At 40.1% G+C, this 27,829-nt stretch overlaps 1 protein-coding gene across 22 annotated transcripts in view; it reads right to left on the minus strand.

The window, feature by feature from the left end:
- Window positions 1-27,829, minus strand: part of RGS6 (regulator of G protein signaling 6) — a 611,989-nt gene that overhangs the window by 556,156 nt on the left and 28,004 nt on the right. The gene's annotated exons all lie outside the window — the stretch shown is intronic.

A 27,829-nucleotide genomic window follows, 5' to 3' on the forward strand; every position in this document is an offset into this window, starting at 1 on the left:
TGTAAAATCGTAAGGGATTTGATTTAGGTCATACCTGAATGGTCTAGTGGTTTTCCCTACTTTCTTAAGTCTAAGTCTGAATTTGGCAATAAGGAGTTCATGATCTGAGCCACAGTCAGCTCCCAGTCTTGTTTTTGCTGACTGTATAGAGCTTCTCCATCTTTGGCTGCAAAGACTATAATCAATTTGATTTTGGTATTGACTATCTGGTGATGTCCATGTGTTGAGTCTTTTCTTGTGTTGTTGGAAGAGGGTGTTTGCTATGACCAGTGCGTTCTCTTGGCAAAACTGTTAGCCTTTGCCCTGCTTCATTCTGTACTCCAACACCAAATTTGCCTGTTACTCCAGGTATTTCTTGGCTTCCTACTTTTGCATTCCAGTTCCCTATAATGAAAAGGATATCTTTTGGGGTCTTAGTTCTAGAAGGTCTTGTAGGTCATCATAGAACTGTTCAACTTCAGCTTCTTCAGCATTACTGGTTGGGGCATAAACTTGGATTACTGTAATATTGAATGGTTTGCCTTGGAAATGAACAGAGATCATTCTGTCATTTTTGAGATTGCACCCAAGTACTGCATTTTGGACTTGTATTGACTATGAGAGCTACTCCATTTCTTCTAAGGGATTCTCGTCCACAGTAGTAGATATAACGGTCATCTGAGTTAAATTCGCCCATTCCAGTCCATTTTAGTTCACTGATTCCTAAAATGTCGATTTTCACTCTTTCCATCTCCTGTCTGACCACTTCCAATTTACCTTGATTCATGGACCTAACATTCTAGGTTCCTACTATAGATACACAAAGTAGAAACAGAAATATAAACACACCACTAAAGAAAAATCATTAAATCACAAGGGAAGACAGCAAGAGAGGAACAAAGGAACTACTAAATGCTCAGAAAATAATAACAGGATGGCAATAGTAAGTCCTTGCATGTGTGCCTGCAAGCTAAGTCATTCAGTTGTATCCAACTCTTTGTGATCCTATGGACTGTGGATCCTCTGCTAGGCTCCTCTGTCCATGGATCCTCCAGGCAAGAATACTGATGTGGGTTGCCATGCCCTCCTCCAGAGAATCTTCCTGACCCAGGGATCAAACCCACATCTCTTAAGTCTCTTGCATTGGCAGGTGAGTTCTTTACCACTAATGCCACTGGGAAAGCCCAATAAGTCTTACCAATTCATGAATCGCTTATATGTAAATGGATTAAATTCTCCAATCAAAAGACATAGAGTAACTGAATGGGTTAAAAAAAAAAAGACCCAACTATACTCTGCCTGCAAGGAGATCCAACCAGTCCATTCTGAAGGAGATCAGCCCTGGGTGTTCTTTGGAAGGAATGATGCTAAAGCTGAAACTCCAGTACTTTGGCCACCTCATGTGAAGAGTTGACTCATTGGAAAAGACCCCGATGCTGGGAGGGATTGGGGGCAGGAGGAGAAGGGGACGACAGAGGATGAGATGGCTGGATGGCATCACCGACTCGATGGACATGAGTTTGAGTGAACTCAGGGAATTGGTGATGGATAGGGAGGCCTGGCATGCTGTGATTCATGGGGTCGCAAAGAGTCGGACACGACTGAGCGACTGAACTGAACTGAACTGAATACTCTGCCTACCAGGAACTCATGTCAGCTTTAAGAATGCACATAGGCTGAAAGAGAAGGGAGCAAAAAGATATTCCACAAAAATGGAAACCAAAAGGGAGCAGGTTTTGTTAAGCTCCACTTACAGACAAAATGGAGTTTAAGTCAAAGATTGTAAGAGAGACAAAGAAGTTAATAACATAAGCTAATAACAAAGGGATCAATTTATCAAGAGTATATAATAACTGTAAGTACATACGCACCCAACATAAAGTGCGTGAACATATTAAGCAAACACTAAGAGATATGAAGGGAATAATAGACAACAATACAGTAATAGTAGGAGACTTCAATACTCCACTTTCAGCAACGGATAGATCATACAGACAGGAAATCAATAAGCAAATTCTGAACTTAAACTACACCTAATAAAATAGACCTAAAATACATACATATTCTAGCCGGCAGCAGCAGAATACGCAACCTTCTCAAGTGCGTATATTATCCAAGGCAAATCATATCTTAGACAACAAACAGGCCTTAAGAAATTTAGGAAGATTAGTATCATATCTAGTATCTCTTCCAAAATCAATGGTATGAAACTAGAAATCAATAACAGGAGTAAAGCTGGAAAATTCACGAATATATGGAAATTAACACATTTCTGAATTGCCAGTGGGTCATGAAAGAACTCAAAAGGGGAATCAAAAAAAAAATCTTGAAACAAACAAAAATGGAAATACTACATACCAAAACCTATGGGATGGAGCAAAAGCAGTTCTAAGAGAGAAGGTTATAGTAACAAACACTGTCTTAAGAAACAAGAAAGATTTAAAATAAACAACCTAACTTTATACCTCAAGAAAATAGAAAAAGAACAACTAAGTCCAAAGTTAGAAGGCAGGGAATAACAATGATCAGAATGGAAGTAAATGAAACAGAGACTGCATTAATAGAAAAGATAAACAAAATGAAAAGCTGGTATTTTGAAAAGATGAACAAAATAGACAAACTTTAGTGACACTAAGAAAAAAAAAAAAGGAGAGGCACAAACAAGCAAAATCAGAGATGAAAGAGGAAACATTACAACTGATACTACAAAAACAAAAGGATCATAAGAGACTACTGTGAGCAGTTATACACCAACAAATTGAATAACCAAGAAGTAAAGGATTAATGCATAGAAACATACAACCTTCCAAGACTGAGTCATAAAAAAAAAAACAAAAAACAGAAAATCTGAACAGACCAGTAATGAGTCAGGGTATTGAATTAATAATCAAAAATTTCCCAACAAAAAAGCCCAAAATCAGATGGTTTCACTGGTGAATTCTACCAAATACTTGAAGAATTTATATCAATGCTTCTTAAATTCTTCTAAAAAATTAAAGAAGAGGGGACCCTCCCAAAATTGTTTTACAAGGGCACCATTACCCTAGTATCAAAGGCCGACAAGGACACTGCAAGAAAATAAAATGGCAAGCCAATATTCCTCATAAACATAGATACAAAAATCCTCAACATAATACTAGCAAACTGAATTCAAAAGCGCACTGAAAGAACCAAACACCACAATCAAGTGGGATTTATCACTGGAGGCAAGGATGGCTAAACACATGCAAATCAATAAATATGCTACAACACATTAACAGAATAAAGAATAAAATCATAGGATCATTTCAATAGATGCAGAAGACACATTCAACAAAATTCAACATTCATTCATGATAAAAAAAAAAAACTCAACAAAGTAGGTACAAAAGGAATATATCTCAACATAATAAAGGACATGTATGACAAGCCCACAACTAACATCATACTCACCAGTGAAAAGCTGAAAAGACTCCTTCCAAGGTCAAGAAAAAGTCTATTCAACATAGTATTTGAGGTCCTAACAGGACCTCAATTGTTCTAACCAGAACAATTAGCAAAATAAACAAATAAATAAAAAGGAACTCACAATGGGGAGGAAAAAGTAAAACTGTTTCTGTTTGCAGTTGACACAATCTTATATATAGAAGACTCTAAAGACTCCACCTAAAATCTATCAGAATTAATAAAAACATTCAGAAAAGTTGCTGAATATAAAATCAACACACAAAAATCAGTTACATTTTGCATACACTAAAAATAAGTTACTTGGAAGAGAAATAAGAAAACAAACCCATTTATGATAGGTTTATATCATATAATAAAATATCTAGGAATAAATTTAACAAAAGAAGTAAAAGACCTGTACACTGAAGACTATAAGACATCAATGAAAGCAATGGAGGAAAACATGAGTAAATGGAAAAGAAAAGATTCCAAGTTCATGGATTGGAAAATATACAACTACCCAAAATGATTTACAGATTCAATGCAATCCTTATCAAAACTCCAATGGTATTTTTCACAGAATTAGGAAAGAACAATCCTAAAATTCATATGGAAGCAGAAAAGACCTAGGAGACTCAAAGCAATCTTGAGAAAGAAGAAAAAGCTGGAGGCATCACAATTCTTGATTTTACCCTGCATTAGAAAAATAATAGTAATCAGAACAGGTACCGGCAACAAACACACAGACTAATGAAACAAAACAGAGAGCCCAGAAGCAAGCCCACACAGATACAGTCAACTAGTCATCGACAAGGGCACCAGGAGCATACAATGGGTAAAGGATAATCTCCTCAATAAATGGCACTGGGAAAACTGGGATCTACATCCAAAGAATGAAACCGATCCCTCTCTTACACCGCTCACAAAAATTAAATGGAAATGGATTAAAGACAAATGTAAAACCTGAAACCATAAAAATCCCAGAAGAAAATATAGGGGAAATGCTCTTTGACATTGTTCTAGGCAATGATTTTTATTTTATTTTTTTTGGATATGACACCAAAAGCACAGTTAATAGCAGCAAAAATAAATAAGTGAGACTATGACAAACTAAAAATCCTCTGTACAACGGGGAAATAGTCAATAAAATGAAAAAGTAACCCACAGAACAAGAGAAATTATTTACAAATTATATCTTATAAGGGACTAATATCTAAACTATACAAGGAACCCACACAACTTAATAGCAATAATAATAATCCAATTTAAAAATGGACAATGAGCCTAAATAGACATTTTTCAAAGAAGACATTCATGTGGCCAATGGATACATGAAAAGATGCTGGACATCACTAATTATCAGGGAAAGGCAAATCAAAATCCCAATGAGGAATCAATTAACACCTGTCAGAATGGCTCGCATCAAAAAAAAAAAAAAAAGAAAGAGATAACAAGCACTGAAGAGGATGTGGAGAAAAGGAAACCTTTGTACATTATTAGTAGGAATGTAAACAAATAAATAGAAAACAATATTATTCAGCCATAAAAAGAAGGAAACCCTGCCGTTGGTGACAACGTAAATGAACTGGAGGACATTTCACTAAGTGAAATAAGCCAGACACAGAAAGACAAATATTGTATGACATCACTTATATGTGAAATCTGAACTCAGAACAAAAGAATAGAACAGTGGCTGTCGGGGGGAAAGTGAAGAGATATTGGTCAAAGGGTACAAACTCTCCGTTATAAAATAACTAAGTTCTGGAGATCTATGTATGGCATAATGACTATAGTTAAATAATATTATATGATACGCCTGAGATTTGCTCACAGAATACATCTCAAGCATTCTCATCACACATAAAAAGTAACCATGTGAGGTGACAGATGTTTAATTAATTTTGCTGTGGCAAATACTTCACACTGTACAACCAAATCAAATGATCACGTTGAGTTTTTTATACACATACACAATTTGATCAATTATACCTCAATCAAACTGCAAGAAGAAAAGTGGTTCTTCTGTCTTAGTGCCTAGGATGCCTTACAAGTCTATTTTTTCCCCATTTTCCCCATCAGAGACCCTCTTCCAAATTGATGGTCCTCAAGAGAAGCCCAGGGTAGAATATATTGGAGCAGCTACCCTTTGAGCTCTTTAAATCTAATGAAACATCAAAACTCTGATTTTTATAAGAGCATCGGTTCTGAAATCCTGGCAGAGTCACTGTGACCAGTGATCCTACCTAGTGCTGTCTCAGAGGCTAGTAGTGTTAACTCCAGCTTTTACAATCAAGATTATTTGCCATGCACGCTCACACTGTTTAAATAAACACAAACCCCCAACAACATCCTTTTGGAATAAACCGAAAAGACTCAGTATAGCATCGGAGTTGAAGTTAAGCTCCAGCACTTACCGTCTGTATAACCCAGGACAAGCCACCTAACTCTTTGCTGTGTCAATTTCTTCGTGTATAAAATAACAATAGCTACAACCTAGGATTACTGTGAAGATCAGATTAAAGCAATACAAAGCATTTAGCATTGTGGTTGGAATACAGTAAGTGATCAGTAGATAGTAACTGTTAATTTTGCTATTTTTATGACTGTTATTATTATACAATGATGGGTCTACACCCATTAATTCATTTAGACTCTCCATGAATACACTGGATAATGAAAACCACTCTCTAAAAAAATATTTTGTCAAGGTGTATGCTGTTCATGGCAGCTAAGATGTGTTGCCATGGCCACAGAAAAGTAGTAGTTCCAATTGAAGAACACAAACCTTAGTGACTTAAGAGTTAGAGACTAAAGAACAAGTTCCCCAGAAGAAAGAAGTTATCTCTTCACTTATAGATATTTGTTTGTTTGTTTTTTAATTCCAGAAGTCTGACTGGTGCTATTACGTTAACAGCAGTATTCTTTTCTCATTAATTCTTTTCAATTGTAAAGGTTAATATTTCTTCAAAGTAAACAGGCTATTTTCATACCAAGCAGTGTAACATTTACTTGAACACCAAAGGAGTCCCTTATTTGAAAGGCTTCAACAAATCAATAGAAGACACAAACAATCTTAGAAAACAATGAGGAAAAGACATGAATGAAAAATTCACCTAAGAAGACATATAGAGGGGAAGGATAAATTAGGAGTTTGGGGTTAACATATGCTACTTCCCAGGTGACTCAGGAGTAAAAAATCCACCTGTCAATGCAGAAGACACGGGTTCGATCCTTGGGTTGGGAAGATCCCCTGAAGGAGGAAATGGCACCCCACTCCAGTACTCTTGCCTGGAAAATCCCAAGGAGAGAAGAGCCTGGCGGGCTATGGTCAAAGGGATCACAAAGAATTGGACACAACTTAGTGACTAAGCACACACACACACATTAACATATACACACTAAAATGGGGGCTTCACTAACAGCTCAGTTGGCAAAAAACCTGCCTGCAATGCAGCAGACCCCGGTTTGATTCCCAGGTCAGGAAGATCAACTAGAGAAGGGATAGGCTACCCACTCCAGTATTCTTGGGCTTCCCTGTGGCTCCGCTGGTAAAGAATCCGCCTGCAATGAGGGAGACCTGGGTTCAATTCCTGGGTTGGGAAGAGGCCCTGGAGAAGGGCAAGGCTGCCCACTCCAGTATTCTGGCCTGGAGAATTCCACGGACGGCACAGTCCATGGGGTCGCAAAGAGTCAGACACAACTGAACAACTTTCACTTCACTTCATGTATAAAACAGGTAACCAACAAGGACCTAGTGTATAGCATAGGGAACTATACTCAATATTTTGTAATAACTCATAAGGGGAAATACTCTGTGTGTGTGTGTATATATAAAACCGAATCATTTTGCTATACATCTGAAACTCTTACAACATTGTAAATCAACTATACTTTAATTAAAAATATATAGATGAGAAATAAGCATAAGATTAGTGTTTATCTTTGTTTATAATTTTTAATGTGATTTAAAACAATGAGGTCTGATAGCAGAAAGGTTTAAGAGTCCCCACTATAGGCAAGGGTGTGAAGAACACAGCCCTGTTATATATAACCTGGGAAATGGCCTACACATCAACCCAGCAACATAGATCAAAAGCCTTAAAATGCACTTGCTATTTTAATTCCAGGAATTTATCCTAAGGAAATAACCACCAATATGCAAAGAAACATAGTGAGTGGTTAAGAGCTTGGCCTCTCAAAATCAAATGAATTTAAATTCTGTCTTTTCAACCTACTAGCCATCTAAGGTGAGGCCAAGTTTCCTCATCTGTCAAATAAAAAGGATGATACCTACACTTCACAGGGTTATAGGCAAGAAAAGTAAGAGTACATACAGCAAGCCCAGCAGTGTGCCAAGGTCAGCATAAGGCCTCAAACAACAGTTGCTATCATTCTGATTGGTTAAATAAATCATGATATATTGATAAAGTAGAATACTATTTAGCTATTAAAAATGATATTCTACAGCTAACATGCGGAGAAGGCAATGGCACTCCACTCCAGTACTCTTGCCTGGAAAATCCCATGGACGGAGGAGCCTGGTGGGCTGCAGTCCACAGGGTCCCAAAGAGTCGGACACGACTGAGCGACTTCACTTTCACTTTTCACTTTCATGCACTGGAGAAGGAAATGGCAACCCACTCCAGTGTTCTTGCCTGGAGAATCCCAGGGACATAGGAGCCTGGTGGGCTGCCGTCTATGGGATCGCACAGAGTCGGACACGACTGAAGCGACTTAGCAGCAGCAGCAGCAGAGCTAACATGCACAAATTACAGTCCAACCTATGAGCCAAACTTGGCTCATTGCCTGGTTTGTAAATAAAGTTTTACTGGAACACATGTGTGTGTGCTCAGTTGTATTCAACTCTTTGCCATCCTATAGACTGTAGCCCACCAGGCTCCTCTGTCCATGGGATTTCCCAGGCAGGAATATGGGAGTGGGTTGCCATGCCCTCCTCCAGGAGGTCTTCCCCACCCAGGATCGAACCGGCATCTCTGACATCTCCTGAATTGGCAGTCAGGTTCTTTACCACTAGCGATAGTTGTACTTATTTACTGACATATTATCTATGCTTTTGCACTACAACAGCAGAGTTGAGTAGTTTAAACAGAAGCACTATGTCCCACAAAGCCTAAAATATTCACTCTTTACAGAAAAAGTTTGCTGACCCTGATCTAGAAGAGTATTTAAATCATGGGGAAATGTTCTCAATCTATTGAGTGACAAGTTTCTCAAAAGCAAGAATAGAAAGTCTCCATTTTTGTTCAAGTATGCATACAGAAAAAATGTATAGAAGCAGGTACATCAGAGGTTACCTATAGCTCTCTGAGTAAGAGATGGGGGTTTACACATTTTATTTTCTTCTTGTGCTTTTATCTATAATTTTTTAATTTTTTTTACAATAAACTGGAACTATTTCTGCAATAATAAAACATTTTTTAAAAGTAAGAAGAAACTAAGCTGTTTTAATTATGACACAGAGAGAAGACAACACATTTAATGGTAAAACAAGCTGGAAAGATATTTTTAACTGGTTAGCAAAATATGGATTTGTATTTCTGTCTTCCTCTCTTCTTCTTCTTTTTCTCTCTCACAGACTGGAATGTGAAAGATCAGGGGGAGGGAAGAATGTAAGCAAGGAGGGAAATGTGAGCGCAGAATAGTTACATGACATGGAGAGCAGCCAGATCCCATAATTCCTAAGAAATAAGTTTGCAAAGCTTGGAGAGATGCTACTGATCTTAGAACCAAAGACTGAGTTACCGGATCCACCCAGTAAAAGAAGTCATTTGGCCTTCAGTCTCATCTGGGAAAGATAATGGGATATGATGGAGGAAGGTTTAATCAACAGGTCTGTTCACCAGTTCTTTTAGTGCCTACTTGGTGCCAAGCTTTTACAGTATCAAAGCAAGAAAGACACAGCGTAACACACACAAAAATTAAAATGTTTACATGGCACGGAGGGGTGAGTGATGGTTCTTGTTAAAGAATCAGGTTCGAGTTTTTACTCTGATATTAATTGGTGAATGGTGCTACACTAAACCCAAGAGAGAGAAGTTTCAGGAGGGCAAACAAATATATATTTATGTTCTATCAGTTGAGTCCGCAGTAAACAAGGAAAATTCAGAGGTGTCCTTCTGGTAGCTGGAGGTAGGGTTTTTGGAGTTAGGAGAGGGGACGGCAATTTGGGGATCCCCAGATCAGTATACCGAGTACAGGAGGTTGCCCCCAGACCACATGCAGGAAAGAAGGGGGCTGAGGAGTCCTGGGATGGGTGGAGGAAGTTACTGAGAGGAATGCACGAGACTGGGGCAAAACCAGGACAGAGGGCTTGTTATGTGTGCCAGTATTTAAGATTTGCTTAAGATGAGATGTCTTTATAACTTGTTCAGCTGTTAAGTTGCAGTTCTGATTAATGATATATCCTTGTGTCTTAAAGAACACAAACCTTCTTTGAAGCTGCATTCCCCTTTGATTTTTCAGCCTTTTACTGAGCAGAACGTGTGTATTATGCCATTCGGTAAGGATCACAGGAATGGGAGTCCATTTTCAGTTTTATTCTGTTTTGTTTTGTTTGGGCTAAAACACAAGCAACAGATGTTGGTGATGAGGGAAAAAAATGGGATTCAGCAGCACACTGTATGCCACAGAGCCACAATTTTAAAGTAATGTCCAAAAATACCTAGGATGTGAAATCTGTCTTTGGAGGTCTGTTGGTGACCACCATTGAGGTTGAGCTAGATGGCTAGCATGGTCCTCGGCTAAGATCAGTTTCAGTGACGTGGTCAGGCCGGGCCCTGCTTCATAGAGAAGCCACAGGAATTAGTGTATAAGGACACCAGACCCTGGGTCAGAAGGTCTGGCTCTTCCAACTAAAAGCTGGTTGATACTAGACAAGTCTCTTAACTTCTCTGAGCCTCAGTTTCCTCATCTACAAAGTACAGACAAATAACACCTCAGGACTGTCAGAAACATAATGTTCATTAAGATCTTTTCTATACAGTTCTTCCTTGTATTCTTTCCATCTCTTCCTGATCTCTTCAGCTTCTACTAACCTCTACCATTTCTATCTTTTATTGTGCCCATCTTTGGGCAGAAAGCTCCCTTGATGTTTCCAATTTTCCTAAAGAAATCTCTAGGCTTGCCCCTTTTGCTGTTTTCTTCTATTATTAAACACCGTTCATTGAAGAATGCCTTCTTGTCTCTTCTAGCTATTTTTTTGAAAGTCTGCATTTAATTGGATGTGCCTTTCCCTCTCTCCCTTGCTTTTCACTTCTCTTTATTCTTCTGCCATTTGTAAAGCCTCCTCAGAGGCTTTGCTGTCTTGCTTTTGTTTTTCTTTGGAATGGTTTTGTTCACCACCTCCTGTACAATATTATGGACCTCTGTCCATAAATAAGTACAAGTCATCTTATTTTAAAAAAAACACACACAATGAAACATCAGCTCACACCTGTTAGGATGGCCATTATCGAAAAGATAAGAGACAACAAGTGTTGGCAAAAATGCGGAAAATGGGAAGAAAAGGGAACCCTTGCTCATTGCTGGTGAATTTGAGTAGGTACAGCTAATGTGAAAAAACAGTATGGAGGTTCCTCAAAAAAATAAAAATTGAACTACCATATGATCCAGCAAGCCCACTTCTAGGTATATATACAAACGAAACAGAATCAGGATCTCAGCAGCGTTCGTCACAACAGCCAAAACATGGAAACAACCTAAGTGCCTGTTGATGCTGCTGTTGTTGCTCAGCCGCTAGCTAAGTCATGTCCGACTCTCTTGTAACCCCAGGGACTGTAGCCCACCAGGCTCCTCTGTTCATGGGCTCCTCCAGGCAAGAATTACTGCAGTGGGTTGCCATACCTTCTCCAGGGGATATTCTCAACCCAGGGACTGAACCCAGGCCTCCTACATCGGCAGGCAGATTCTTTCCCAGTGAGCCACCTGGGAAGTCCAAGTGTCTGTTAATGGAAGCTACTATTATCCCTGAAGACTATAACTCAGGGATTAGGACATTTTGCTTATGACCCGTGGTAGCTCTGCTTTCCTCGAGAAAAGGCCAGAATTACCCAGCTCCCTAGGCGGTTGGCCAGTTTCTTCCAGGTCTTGTGACAACAGCCTGGTCTGTGAAGTGGCTTCACACCTTGAGTGGAACTCCAGGCATGCGCTTACCTTCTAGAAGCCCCTCTCCTCACAGGCAGAGTGGGAACAACAACAGTGCACCTTGTGAGGTGCTATCACTGTGAGCAATCACACGCCAAAGCCCTGGCCAGACACCCAGACACAGTGGATCCTGGAGGAATGAGAGCCATTTGGACGCTGCATCTGAAACGTAGGTAGCTAATGCTTTTCCTACCAGGACACTTCAGAACGCACAGCCCAACACTTCCAACGGCTCAATATGCTCTTTTTCATTTTAAAAAAACAAACAACCAGGCAAACAAAATCTCTTCAATAAAGTCCTGGTTTAAAGTCTGTGACCCCTCAGTAAAGTGGAGGATAGGATTCTGGGGGAAAATGGCAGGACCTGTGTGTTCCTGAGACACGTGAATGCACCCTGGTCCCCGAGTTCTTGCCTGTGTCCATCCTGCAGTTCGACTCTCCGTGGGTTCCCGGCAACCAGCCAACATTCTGCGGCGTCTCTGGGTCTTGGTTCCTATGGAAATATTGTCCCAACAAGGACGCTGGCAGATGCTTCTTCAGTCTCTTCCAGATCCCCCAACAGAGGCTGCAAACGCTCCGTAAAGGACCAGTTTGTAAATATTTTAGGCTCTGCCCGTCATATGGTCAGTCTCTTGTCATAACCACTCAACTCCTCCCCCGTGGCACAGAAATGGCCACAGACAATTGGCAGAGCAATGGCGGGGCTTGGTTTCCATAAAATGCGATTTATGAACACTGAAATAGGAATTTTGCATAATTTTCACACATCACGTATTGTTCCTGTTTTGTTTCCTCCCACCCATTTCAAAATGTAAAAATCATCCTTAGCTCAAGTGCTACACAAAAACTGGCCTGGCAAGATGTCCCCTAGTGGTCCCGAGGTTGGGACTCCACGCTCCCAAAGCAGGGGGCCTCGGTTTGATCCCTGGTCAAGGAACTAGATCCACATGCCACAACTAAGACCCTGACACAGCTTTAAAAGAATACAAAGTGGCCTGGATTAGTTTGCTGACCACTGTCCTAAAGTTGTAACATGTTATCAGTTGCAGCAGCTTTTTTTTTTTTTTTCCCCCAGCTACTGACCTCTCCTTCCCAGGAAGGCAGTGAAGCTACTGATATTAATTATTTCTTTCAGGAAGAAAAAGTTCACTCAGTCCAGTCCCTTCCTGACAGTTAGGCTCTATAATCCCCTTCTTCGACTAGCTCCTTGGAGGGGCTCATCTGCCATGAATCCTTCTAGCGTCCAGGGTCATGCTCTCCATGGGCAGTTTTACTGCCAACATGAGCACTTGTGTGCCGGCTGTTGGCCATGACTTGTCACAGCTCCTTGCCAGTACCAGATAAAGGTGCAAAGAGAGGCCTCAGGAAAGTCCACCAGCAGGCTGACATTCCTCTCAGGCTAAGGCAAGTGCATTTTGCCAGCACTCCTCTTGTGTTTTGTTTTGTTTTTTTTTAAGTGAGGTCATGGTCTTCAGACTTTCCTGGCTGGCCAGCCATGAGGAAAGTGTTTATTCACTATATTGCTCAGTACCCTAATTTTTATAGATTCTTTTTTTTTTTAAACTTTACATAATTGTATTAGTTTTGCCAAATACCAAAATGAATCCACCACAGGTATACATGTGTTCCCCATCCTGAATCCTCCTCCCTCCTCCCTCCCCATACCATCCCTCTGGGTCGTCCCAGTGCACTAGCCCCAAGCATCCAGTATCGTGCATTGAACCTGGACTGGCAACTCGTTTCTTACATGATATTTTACATGTTTCAATGTCATTCTCCCAAATCTTCCCACCCTCTCCCTCTCCCACAGAGTCCATAAGACTGTTCTATACATCAGTGTCTCTTTTGCTGTCTCGTACTAAAGTAGAAAATAACTGGAGACAAACAGTCCTCTAAGGAGGTCACACCATCTGGGGCTACAATAAAGGAGGTTTTCCTTCATTGATTTTGAATGCACCTACTTCGTCATTTCCCTTAAAAAAAAAAATTCTATTTATTTGGCTGCATTGGGTCTTAGTTGCCACACGCAGGATCTTTTATTGAGGCACACCAGCTCCAGAGTGCACAGGCTCAGTAACTTAGGCCCAAGGTCTTCGTTGCCCCATGCCATGTGGGATCTTAGTTCCCCAACCAGGGATCAAACCCATGTCTTCTGCATTACAAGGGGGATTCTTAACCACTGGACCACCAGGGAAGTCTCCTTCATATACCTCCACTAGTAAGAGCTTGTTTGTGTCCTGAATACCCAGTGAAGAAGAAGGAAGATCTTTGACTGAAACACCCACCCATCCTCACTAATTGCTGAAAGACTTCTCATATCTGCCCTCTAATGGACTTGACCCAATACAAATGGATATCCCAGACTTAATTAACCCACCACATATCTGCTAAACACTGAAAGGAATAACAATCCTTCCTTCCCAGCACATCTTCTCCCTAGCTATGAAAAAAAGATAAAATTCCAAAATTATTTTTCCTTCCCTTTCCTCAGACAGTGTGACCAGCCGAATAAATGCCCCTTCCAAAGATATCCACGTCTTCATCCTCAAAACCTGTGAATACATTACCTCCCATGGCACAACGGACTTTGCAAATATGACAAACTTAAGGGTTTGAGATGGGGAGGTCAACTTGGGGTATCTGAGTGGGTTTCATGTAATCAAGGGTTCCTATTTGAGGGAGGCAGGAGGGACAGTCAGAGAAAGACACAGTGACCGAAGCAGAGGTCAGAGTGATGAGGGGTCCTGAGGAGAGGCATGTGGGCAGCCTCCAGAGAAAGGAAGGAAATGGATTCTCCCCCAGAGCCCCCAGAGAGAATGAAGCCCGGCCAAATCATTTTTGCCTTCTGACCTCCAGAACTCTAAGAGAATAAATCTTTTTTGTTTCAAGCTGCTTGGTTTTTGTTGTTATTATTCAGTCGCTAAGTCCTAGCAACCCCATGGACTGTGGCCCTTCAGACTCCTCTGTCCATGGGATTTCCCAGGCTAGAAAACTGCCATTTGCTTCTCCAGGGGATCTTCCTGACCAGGTATAGAACCCACATCTCCTGCATTGGAGGCAGATAGATTCTTTACCACTGATCCACCTGAGAAGCCCCTTCAAGCTGCTAGTTTTGTGATAATGTGTTACAGCAGCAGTAGAAAGCTGATTCGGGAAGCTACTAAAAAGTGTTCCAGGTAAACTATAGTTTCTAACAAGTTGGCCAATTTATCTCATGACACCTATCCCTGGGGGATGAAAAGTTCTATCCCCTCTTATGCAGGGTCCTTAAACTCCAGAACTACCGAACATTTAAATAAAATGAGATATAAGATGGCAAGTTGAAAGGCTGAGTGGGCAGTTTGAGAACACTGTAGTTATATACGAAAAGCATTACCCAAGAGGACTGCAAAGGATGAGATAGAAATGGAATGTGACTTATTTATAGCAAAGCCTGCCTCCCCTCTCCAGTGTGTGACAGAAGAGCTGTTTTAAAGTTTTATTCTTCAAACTTGGCTGCAGAACTTGGCTGCTTCTCAGGACTGTGCTTTTGTATTGAGCTTTAAAATATAAGAAGCAACCCCATGGTTAAACTGTAGGCAGAGGGGTCGCAGGCAGGGAAAATGCCCTGGGGGATGGAAAGAGGCTGAGATGTTATTCTTATTTAGTTAGTTGCTTAAGAAAAACAAATAGAGGACAAAATAGCAAATGGCTTGGAAAGGTTCCAGGTTGAAAGTTTCTGAATCCCCTTAGCACTAGGGCTCTCGAGACAAGGGTGGGGCTGCAAAGCTAGTCCGGAACCAGGACTAGGAGAATCTGGCTTAGAGGTTGAGAGTGAAGAAAACACTGACCCTGATTAGTAGACATCCCTCCACTCTCTTCTGTAGTCTGCTGAAACAGAATTGTGATAGTGGCCAGGGAAACCCAGTTTATCCATGCAAAAACTAAGATCGCTCTTCTAGAGAAAAGTATGTGTATGTATTTGTGGATCAGGAGTTACAATACAGTTTATGCCTTTTGACCTCGCAATTCTAACTTCTGCTATTAATTACAAGAGACTAAGTAATTAAATTATGGGACATTATCCGCTTAGAATATTAAGCAACCTTTAAAATTATGATAACATATTGTAGCACAGATTAATGCTTAAGACACGGTAGGGAAACAGAAAATAGTTAATGTGCTGTGATTATCCATTAGGTTAACATGTAATATATATGCTGCTGTTACAAATTTTAAAAGCTGAGAGGAAACAGACCAAAATATTAATTGTGTGGTAGATGTTATTAACAAAATATTAACATATTTGCATGGTAGATGTTTTTCTATAGTTCATGCTTTGATTCTTTCAAATTGAGTTATTACTTTTAAAATGGAAAACAAGTTGTTTTTTAAGAGGGAGAGGAGAAAGAAAATCAGTTGGCGGAAAGCTCAGCTGTACTGATATCTTGCCATGTGGGTTTCAGAACTAAAAATGTTTTATGATTTCTTGCTTCAGGGTCTCCATATGAAGAATGAGGCTATTATTACATCAGGTACAACTCCTGGATTTAGTATTATAAAATATACTATCTCCTAAATACATCTTACGGTTTCTTATCATCTCATACAGCACCCATCACCTAGAATCATTTCTTGGCTCTTTTTCTACCAAACCAAATCCTCCCTTTCTTAAAGATGTAAGTCAACTCATCTCTCTCCAAATGCCTTTTCCTCTGTATGCCCATCTTGTGCATGCCAACTCTCCTGTAAATAAGTACAAATGTCCTGAGATTTCCCTTTTTTCTTTTTCTACATAATTCAGTTTATTTGTTTAAAAAAAAAAACACATGCTTTAAAATAAAGCAAGCCCAGATTCAAATACCCATATCAGTTATTTAATCCTTCTGAAACTCGGTTTCCTTATCTGGAGTATAGGGTGACCAGCACCTACCTAACAAGCTATTCTAATGAGTAAATGATTCAGTGTATGTACCGCACTCAGGATAGCATGTCGTATACAGTGAGCAGCCAGTAAATGCTTAGTTTCTTCCTTAATTTTGCACCACTCCTGGGCTTTCCAAATGGACTGTACAATTGTCTAGGACAGGGAGCATGTGGTATCCTACTTTTTATTCCCCTACAAAAGTGTGTGGGGGAATAAAGCACAGTGCCTTACCAGAAGCAGATGTTCAATATATACACTACTTGTTGATCAGGTTTTTTCTTTTTGCAAGGAGCACTAAGCTTCAGGGAGAGAAAAATTAGAAACTATTATGGGTTGAATCGTGTCCCCCAAAAAGATCTGTTGACATCTTAAGCCCTGGTGCCTGTGTATGAGACCTTATTTGGGAATGGGGCCTTTGCAGGTGTAATTAGTTAAGTGAATATGAGATCTGAATTGGACTGGATTAGGGTGGGTCCTCATAAGTAGGCCATGTGAAGACACAGAAGCAGAAGGCCACGTGAAGATGGAAACTAAATTGGATTGATGCAGCTACAATCCAAGGGACACCCAGGATTACCGGCAGCCACCAGAATCTATGAAGAGGCAAGGAAGGATTCTTCCTTAGAGCATTCAGAGGAAGTGTGGCCCTGCTGACAACTTGACCTTATACATTTAGCCTCCTGAACTGTGACGGCACAAGTTTCTATTAGTTTAAGCCACGCAGTTTGTGGTAATTTGTTAGAGCAGCCCTAGGAAATTAACACAGAAATATTCAGGAGTGTCATACTGACAGATATAAGCTATGTCCTGTTTTCTAGACCAAAAAGGTCTTTGGAGCCAGGTGGGATTTCATTTGGCTTCCCTGGCAGCTCAGTGGTAAAGAATCTGCCTGCCAAGCAGAAGACATGGGTTTCATCTCTGGGTCATGAAGATCCTCTGGAGAAGGAAATGGCAACCCATTCCAGTATTCTTGCCTGGCAAATCCCATGGACAGAGGAGCCTGGTGGGCTCAAGGTGTCGCAAAAAAGTAGGACACCACTTAGTGACTAAACAACAACAAGATTTCCTTGAGATAAAGCTTCTTTTCAGGACCATTTCATATTAGAGTTATTTGCCTAGCATAGTCCCTCTTCCTAGAGTTCTGCAGAACTGGGTTGGGGTGAATAAATGCCATTTGGGTACTGCAGTGGTATTATACTTTAGCCTAATCCTCCTCCTCCTCCTACCTACCCCAGTGACTGGTGCCACCAGACACCCAGGCCCATATCCAAGTCATCGGCCTCCAATCCTCTCTCTCACCCTCCAAATCAATTCTACTTCCTAAACATACCAAAATTTTTCTCATCTCTACCACTGTCACCCTCGACCAATGAACCACTTAGGAAATGTCTTTTCTAAAACATTTTAAGAGCAAACCAAGGCTATCAGAGATAATGTTCAAAGTCAGTGCTCTGAGGTTCTACTTCTGTCAATGACTAAATGCTTCAGAATAACCCTCCAGCTGAGAGCAACCAGGAAGACTGAGAACCGTTTTGTTAAATTTGTTTGAAGGTACTGGAGCACTACCAAGGCAATAAGAACTTTAAACCAAGATCTGCAAGAGGAGAGCCAAGAAGATGAGCCTGGCAATTAGAGTTTCTTTTTCCTCTCAGGACACTGCCAATTTCTTGAGCCAAAGGCATGACCAAGAAGCTGATCGGTGCTTTCAGCAGTCTCATGGAGCTTAAGGGACAATAACTGAAGGTCAGAGTCAAGGATGAGGAAATGAGCAAACATCCTGGGTTTTTATTGGGACCAGAAGAGCTCACACCCAAGAGAAAAGGTGATCTAGAAATATACTAGCTCTAACAAGAACTAAAATCCAGCTTTACACAATCTCTGTACGGAGTTAGATTAAGGTAATCTACCACTTGCCTGACTGACAGAAAAGGAAAAAAACAAAAACAGAACTAGGTCCTATCTAAGACTTCCCTGGCAGTCCAATGGCTAAGACTCCATGTTTCCATTGTAGGGGGCGCCAGTTCGATCCCTGGTTGGGGAAATAAGATAATATTCCCCCCGAGCCTTAAAAATTACCTCTCCAATGTTAGTTGTACAATGTTTTGAACTTAATAAAAAATAACTAGAAAAAATTTAAAGACAATATAAACAATCCAGCAAGAGATATAGATTTTGACATATCAGATACTCACTTAATAACTATGATTAATATTTTTATGGAATTAAATGACAAAACAGAATTTTAGCAGGACGCTAGAAACTATCAACAGTAATTTAATGGAAATTTTAGAATTTAAATAGCAATAGTTAAATTTATAAATTCCACTGAATGGATTTAACCACAGATTAGATACAGTTAAGGAAAGAATTTGTAAAACTGGAGAATAAGTCACTAGAAAATATCCATGTTGAAAAAAAGAGGAATAAAAAATACAGAAAGGAGCATAAGGAATATGAAACACAAAGAGAAAGTCATAATATATGAACAAAATCTCAAGAAGAGTAAAAAGAGAAACTAGACATAAACAATACTTGACAATTTAATGGCTGAGAATTTTTCTAAACACTGATCAGATATAAAGAATTGCTACTAACTTTAAGAATAATAAAAAGAAAATAATACCTCACAGTAAAACTGCTAAAAACCAAAGTGAAAGAAATCTTGAAAGCAGTCAAAGAATTCAAAAGAGATTACAGTCAACAAAGTAACAATAAAACTGATAGGTAACTTATGAACGAAAACCAACTTTTGGACAAAAATTATAGAAGCCAAGAAACAATGAAAGTTATCAAAGTGTAGAAAGAAAATAACTGACAAACTAGAATTCCAATATCTAGGAAAAACACCCTCCAAAACACGAAGATGAAACAGTTATTTTTAGACAAACAGAAACCTAGGAGGTATGTCCAGCAGAACTGTACTAAGAAAATACGAAGGGTAGTTCTTCAGACAAAAGAAAACGGACTTCAGATGTAAGCACAGAGGTGCAGAAAATAATTTAAAAGTTGGAAACAATCATATTAGTACATCTATATAACTATCATATTTAGCAAATAGAACAAAAATGGTGAAGTCTTTTAGGGTTTTAAAAATAAAGAACAGTCAATCTGACCATATCCCGGGATGTCAGTAACCATCTCCCTTTCAAGGCAATTATTAGGTCTACCAGAAAAGTAGTCCAGTAACCTAACTGTGGGGTCATGCCAAATATGAATAACTATTTAACTAACCCCCTTTCAAGAGACATTTGATTTATTTACAGCTTTGGTTATTATTCACCAAAGAGGTATGGACATTCTTTTGGAGTGATTATATGTCAATATCTATATTTATAGCTTTGTATATTTTTTCCATTCTTTCATTGTCCATTTTCAGTTTTGATTTGTAATGGCAAGCTAACAGATTTTTTAAAAATAGCCTTCCTACCCTGCAATGATTTAAACACACTGGTGGATCAGACAGTAAAAAATCTGCCTCCAACGCGGGAGACCTGGGTTTAATCCCTGGGTCAGGAAAATCCCCTGGAGAAGGGAATAGCAACCCAGGAGAAGGGAATAACAACCCACTCCAGTATTCTTGCTTGGAAAACCCCATGGAGAGAGAAGCCTAGTGAGCTACAGTCCATGGGGTCACAAAGAGTTGGACACGACTGAGCAAGTAACACATACACACATTTTCCTTTCACAGGTATTTATCAGCTTTTAGTTTTTCTTGTTCAAAACCTTGCAAATGGGGAATCTATTCTGTGACCATTAAGGTTCTCCATAGTGTAACGATACAGGAATATCAATAGTTAGAGTAACAAACTGTCTGCCAAAGTGTAAAATCTTAGGCTCTTTGAAACGAAGTGAGGGGAAATTTTTGAAAAAAATGAAATGAAACCTTAAACACACCAAAGGCTTTCAAATTAGAAAGTTATACTCAGGGAAATACATCATATTAAACCACACTGAGCTATTCTCCAGACTAAAAATACCATCCCTTTCATCTGTGGACACTGATACCACTGGTCTGGGACTTGCCTGCGCTCCTGTCTCCTGCCAACCAAGATAATGTGATGGGAAGCTTCTCCCCTCACAAGTTTAATCCCAGGGGAAAAGGAAAACAGAACAGTTTCTTCCTAAGGCAAATAAGAACCTTCAAAATATTTAATGAAAGGAATCTTAAAATGCAGATTGAACAATTAAATTAGTTACCCAGAACACTCTCTGTAGTTTGTCCTTGGGAATTTTATTTAATGCTAAAAAAAAAAAAAAAAAGAATAGATGAAAGACAGCCTATGTTTGAGGCCAAAAAGTATTTGTTTTAAACATACTGGCTTCCTTGTTTTCGAATTTTAACTTGGGTTAACTTTTTAAAGAAAATGAAAAAGAAAGCAAAGGGGGCTATGAAAGAATAAACATAATAAAATGTGGATTTCTGTAATGTGGATCATCAAAGCCCCGGAATGTTAGAACTGGAAGGACTTTGGAGATCATTCAGCCCAGTTAACCTTTCACTTCACAAAGGACAAAACTTAACTTAATAAAACATAGAAGCAATTTGTGCACGGCCAAAAGTGAACCAGTGGGGCAGTGACGATAAAGAGCCAGATAAGCTGGTCCAGTTACAAACTCTTTCTATGACACTCTCGATTTATTCGCATACAAGGAGGGGGAAGGCAAACCAGTTCCACAGTTACTTGGTTCCAAATTTTCTTGGTCCCAGACCTTCTGACAACTCTCAGGTATAACCTAGTGAAAAACCCCTCTCATTCCCCCTCATTATCCTCAAATCTGCCCTGGATCTTACCCACCACCAAGTCCTATAGATTCTACCTCCTAAACAGCTCTCAAGCACTTCCCTTCATCTACATTATCCCTGCCACTGATTTGGACATCATCTTTTTTCCTCCCATGAACTCCTGTAAAAGCACCAAACTATTCCTCTGCTTACTAATCCCACTGTTTCTCTTACAGCCTCCCTCCACAATCCCATTCTGCACACTGAACACAAAACTTCCCTGATTTAACTTCGTGGAGAATTTCCTCATGAAGAAAAATAGGATCTCAGTGGGTTCCTTCACTTTGGGGATCAGATGAGTCAGAGGCTTATCTGTAAACAGATGGCACATAAAATATAAGGCAATTCATGCAAGGTTTATTTCCCAAAGGACCAAGTATAAACAAGTGGCAGGGCACAGGGGAACCGTAAGGGCACATTCAGAAACCTCTGACTTGTGGAAGTAGAACCACGTAGTAAATGGCTTCCACTTCTGGGTATTTGTGCTCCTGCGCAAACCCCTCACCTTGATTGAGGGCTAGACCTCATGACTTGTCCCTAATGAAAGAGATGGAGCATCATGTCCAAGATTTGGTTCTAAAATTGCGTGACTCCCACTGCCACCCACCCCCTTCCACCTTTTCTTTGCTTGCTCTGATAAAACAGGCTTCCACGTTGTGACTCATCCTATGAAGAGACACATATGGCAAGGAACTTGAGAGTCACCTCCAGACAACACACAGTGAGGAACTTAGGCCATCATTCAAAAGCCCTTGAGGAACTGAATCCCACCAACAACCATGTAAGTGAGCTTGGATGTGGGTCTTTCTCCAGTTGAGCCTTCAGATGAACCTGCTACATCTTGGCTGTAGCTTGTAAGATACCCTGAGCCAGAGGACCCACCTAACCTGCACTTGGGATTATGGACCCAAAGAAACTGTGGCAATAAATGTTTTGTTTAAGCCATTGAGGTTGGGGTAATCTGTTATACAGCTGTAAAATACTAATACAAACTGGAACCATCTCAAGGCCCAAAAGGATGAGCAGAAGAAAAATGTGTCTGGACCCAGAGGAGGAGAGCAGTCTGCCTAGAAACAAACAGTGACTTTCAGTCATGGGACATAGTCCATGGCAAACTTTGTCAAGAGGGAGTCAAAGGAAGAAATACCTTGACCTTCCTCTTCTTTCCTGTTCCCATGTCTTCCCAGGCCCCTGTTGACCATTGAGTTGAAAGTCAGAGGTTCTGGGAGCCCTTAGACATAGTCCAAGTGGAGCGTGGGTGTAGAGACACAAAGAGAAGATCCCGACAGAGCATCCACACTCCTTGTCTGATGCATATGCTCTTTTATGATCTGGCCCTAACTTAACTAGCCAGCCTTATTTCTCAACACTTCATCACAGAAACCTAGCACCAAGAAAGCAGGCACTTGTAGCTTCCAGAACTCAGTATACAATATCCCAACTCTGTCCCTATGCACGTGTTAGTCCTTCTGCCTCCACACTTCTTCTCCCATTGTCTGCGAGGTTAATTCTTATTTATCTTTCAAGAATTAAGGCAGGAACCCAACTCTCTGGATGCCTTCTATGACATCATCATCCCCTCTTCTGATATGGGCCTCCTGACCCTTCTATCTCCTCCCGGACCCCTCAGCTTACCTCTCTGTGCACTGCAATTGTCTAGTTATCCACCACCTCTGCCCCACTGGCCAAAGGGTTCTTTCAGGGAACAGCATCCATCCTGCCTTCCTAGCATCTGTGTCTGGCACACAAATGACACTCAATACATATTTGCTAACTAAATAGTTTAAAATCCTCATCACGCCTTGGTCACCAGGGTCTGCAGGTTCCGACTCTCAGTCGTACAACCTCTACAACTGCCTTCAGTGAATTCTGAAGCAATGTCCTGTTGCTGGCTTTCTCGAAATCACTGCTGAAACCTTCTGTGCACATTATCTAGTCCAACCCCATCACTTTGCATAAGAGGAAATGAAGCCAAACAGTATCTTATTTTTTGAGTTTACTTATTACGTTTATCTTGTGGGTAAACAGGGTTAATTTTATCAAGCTTCTATTTTATGTAGACTATTTTTTTTTCTTGTTTTTTCTTTTTTTTTTTGGTAAGAAGTGTTTCTTAGTTGGGAAGGAGGAAGGCAAAATAAGAAACAGAGCCAGGAAGATGAAGTTCCTCATCGGGAGAACCAGAGCATTAAGTGAGCCAGAGCTCTCAGCTCCCTGTTTGGCATCTTCCAACATAATGTACCACCTTCTGACTTTCCCAACCTGGGTCACAAGAAGCCACAATTTCCTCTGTGTACCGACCATGTGGGGGCTTCTCTGGTTGGCTCAGCAGTAAAGAATCTGCCTGCCAGTGCAGAAGACGTGGGTTTAATCTCTGAGTCGGGAAGCTCCCCTGGAGAAGGAAATGGCAACCCAATCCAGTATTTTTGCCTGGGAAATCCCATGGACAGGGGAGCCTGGTGGGCTACAGTCCATGGAGTTGTAAAAGAGTCAGACACAACTTAGCAACTAAACAACAAAAACCTACCATTTAATTTCCCAGAGTTCTACCAAGTCAAATGACCAACCCAGGTGGAAATTTGTCAAGAGACATTATCAACACCACTCGGAACCAAATAAAATCAGAAAGCAACCTACTCTCACTCAAAAGAATTACTAGTTATTAAAGAAAGCAAACATTTCAGAACTTCTTCACCCAAGAAACAAGAGCACTAGCAAGCAGAATGAAGCTTGAGCATTACAAATGTTCAAAGGTACCCCAAGTCACACCGTGGAGAATAACCTCGAAAATCAAAGATCTGCCACATGATATTTTCATTAGTTTAACTAATGGCTTTCAGCCCCAACAATGTAGAAATGGTAGTTAGTGGTTGATAAGTCGATGGGAGAGAGGACACCAATTGGGCCTGTCAAGTTACCAGGACCCCATCACAGGTTCACTGGGAAATTACCAAGTAACCTTCAGCAAGTTATAAATCTTTCCTAAACTTCAGTTTTCCCATCTATTAAAATGAGAATATTGACTAGAAAATCTCTTAAGATGAAGTCACTAAAATTCCTTGATTCTAACTCAATAAGAGCCTTCTTTTTCTACATCTTATAAGATCTGCAAATAATTACAGAATCAAAAACCCCCTTCAAGATACCAACTTATCCATGACTTTATAATGCACACTCCACCTGGATATATTAAAAGACACTAAATAAATGGGTTTCAAACTTAGCTGGGCATCACATTCTCTTGAGAACACTTTAAAACTCAGATTCCTAGGATCCAGCTCAGACCTAACAGCTCAGACAAAAACAACTTGAGGGTCCTTTGAAAGTGAAAGTCGCTCAGCCACGTCCAACTCTTTGCAATCCCATGGACTATACAGTCCATGGAATTCTTCAGGCCAGAACAGTGGAGTAGGTAGCCATTCCCTTCCCCAGGTGATCTTCCCAACCCAGGGATCCAACCCAGGTCTCCCACACTGCAGGCAGATTCTTTACCAACTGAGCTACCAGGGAAGCCCAAGGGTCCTTTGGGGACCAGTATTTTTATAAAGTACCCCTAAATGATCCGATATACAGCCATGTTCAATGGCCCCCAGGATCTTTTGGATCCAGGAACAGTAAAAAAAAAAAAAAAGTTAACAGGTCTAGGCAACTTAATTAATAATTAATATTTTCTTTTAAATAGATTTTTTAATGTGACCAATACATTTTTCATGCAACACCTCCTATCCAAAATGTGAATATGAAGGATTTAAAAAACTAAATTAGAAAGCCTGCGCAAGTCAATAAATAAACCATGCCTTGGGAAAGTACAACTTCTCACAGTTAATGACATAGAAAACATGAAAAGAAAATGAAGAGTACTCTGAAAAGTGTAGGCTTAAGAAACCCACCCATCATTACTCATATGTCAGAAGGTTACCCTCCTAACTGGCATTTAAAAGTCACAACAACACTATGGACATAATCACCCCACTTATTAATCGGAGGTTTACTCAAACGCTCCATTTCTCTAGATTTAGCTTTTTAAATGTCAGCATCTGAATCAACAAAACACAGTCCAGGCAAAAATTTCACACAGAAAACATCTGACAAGAGAAAGAAACAAACAAGGAAGAGAACAAAAATTAAAATGAAAGCATTACTTGTGCATTTTTAAATGTAAATTTCTGTTATAGACCTCTGAGAAAACGTTTGATTTTATAGCTCTGACCTTGAATTAATCATTACATAAGAGGACTTCCATAGAAAATATTTTTAATCAACCTTGGTTTCACGATTCCACCTTTACCCACACCTTGAGGATAGTGTCCTGCATTGGGTAAGTCGTGGTCATAGCCAGTGGCCAGTCTACAGCAGAGAACAAGGTGGATATCCCATGTGTCAAGCACAACTAGGGCTTAAGTTAGTCCAATGAACTAGATTTAAATGATTCCAGGTCCTGGACCCATACTGGGTGATAAGTGTATCTGTTTCTTTCTAACAGATTGAATAGATCCAATGTCTCTTTTATATCAATTAATGACCACAGCAAATAACATGAACACAAAAATACCCACCACAGATTTGTCATGAGGAAGCAAGACAGATTTCCAATGTAGAAACCAAATAACTAGTAGTCATTTCTCTGAAAAATTACAGGATTTTACAACTTTATCCCTAAATTACACTAAAAAATTAAGAGGCCCCTGCTGCTGCTAAGTCGCTTCAGTCGTGTCCGACTCTCTGTGACCCCATGGACTGCAGCCTACCAGGCTTCTCTGTCCATGGGATTCTCCAGGCAAGAACACTGGAGTGGGTTGCCATTTCCTTCTCCAATGCGTGAAAGTGGAAAGTGAAAGTGAAGTCGCTCAGTCATGTCTGACTCTCAGTGACCCCATGGACTGCAGCCTACCAGGCTCCTCCGTCCATGGATTTTCCAGGCAAGAGTACTGGAGTGGGGTGCCATTGCCTTGGTATCACTCAAAAAGTAAAAATCAAGTTCCCACAAACCTGTAGGGAGTTATCCCCTTCCACATAATACCAAACGTTCTTGTGCAAAGGTGTTTGCATTGCATGACCTTTACATCTCCTATTAACCTTTAATAATCTATTGATTTGCAATCTCCTGAATAATATAAAAATATTTGCATTGTTTTCCTGTGTCTTATAAGGCAACTTGTTGTATGAATATACCTTTTTAACAGCACCAACATTTATACAATTTCATAATTTATTTCCTCTCCAAGTATCACTGTCTCTAAAGAAAAAAGATAAAAGGAAAAGAAGCCTTCATCATGGACTACCTCTGTGCCAGGCAGGATGTGAGATGCTTCATTGACTTTATCCAAATGAATCTTCACAATAACTTCATGAGGTACCATCTTTCCTCCCACCGTTTCCCCCGCTTTTATAGATTAAAAAAACAGAGACTCACAGAAGTTATTTAATGATTTCAGGTCACACAGCTTGGAAGTGGCAGAGTTGCCATTTTAACCCAGGTCTGACTTCAAACCCCACGTTCCTGCAAGTTTGGCACAGGGTCTCCTGGTCTGAGGTGGGTTAAGAAGGTAAGGAATAAATGTCTTTATGTTATTTTACATGTCTCACAACTTGGTTAGCCTCACTAATTTTTTTCTTTACTACAACTTAATAAGCCTCTCTCTTAGAGATGGGTTAACCAAGCATTCTTTTGTAAAGCAAAGGATTAAGGAATATAGCACTAAAAGCAAGAGTACTCTGAGAGTTCTATTTTTACAAGGAGAAGAGAAAAATTCACCATATTGATCATCCAGGAATATCTAGTTCAACACTATTCATATGATTAACATAGATAGAACACAGAGTCTTGCAGAATACACAGAACCCAGCAGACAGCTCAAATATTCAGTGAAACGGATGAGTATGATCTTATTTTCCTTATTTTTAATAATATATATGACATAGTTCAGCTCAGTTTGCACCAACATGCAAACATTAAAATGGTATATGAGAAACAGCAACTATTTTCTCAAATTCAGCAATGCACAAGTAAAACCAATGTGCCACCTTTCCTTCCTTTAAAACGTATGCTTCCAAATATTTCTATTTGAATTAACAGCACCGATGCCCTTCTATCACCCAAGGGCAAAAACCCAGTCATCTTTGACTCTCCATTCACCTTATGATTTTATATTCATTCTGTTTCCAAGTTTTTGTTAATTCAGACTCTTTAAACCTCCTGCTCAGTCCTGCTCATTTCCAAGGGGGGATACAGAAGCAACCCCTGCCACTCCTGCGAAAGCCTCCAATCCACCCTTGATGATAGTCCACTTGGGGATAAGAGCCACACCAGGGCAAGGATCATAACCCCTAAAAAACATTGTTTGTACAACTCCTGGCACTAAAGTTTTTATGATTAAATTCTAAAATTTGGCTCCATCCAGACTCTGCTCTAAGTCTCACCTCCATTTACTCCAATTACTTGCAAGTCATCCTTTGCCCAAGCTAACCGGTTCTGGTTGCCCTTCACTGACTCCCGCTCTTTGCCTTTGCAAAAGCATTTCATTCATTGCCTAGAATATTGCTCTACCCTTCTGCTTTCCACGTAAAGGAATCCT

This window comes from Bos grunniens, chromosome 10, assembly GCF_055505025.1.
Source record: "Bos grunniens cultivar Pamir isolate PY7600 chromosome 10, Bosgru_T2T1.0, whole genome shotgun sequence".
NCBI lineage: Eukaryota > Metazoa > Chordata > Mammalia > Artiodactyla > Bovidae > Bos > Bos grunniens.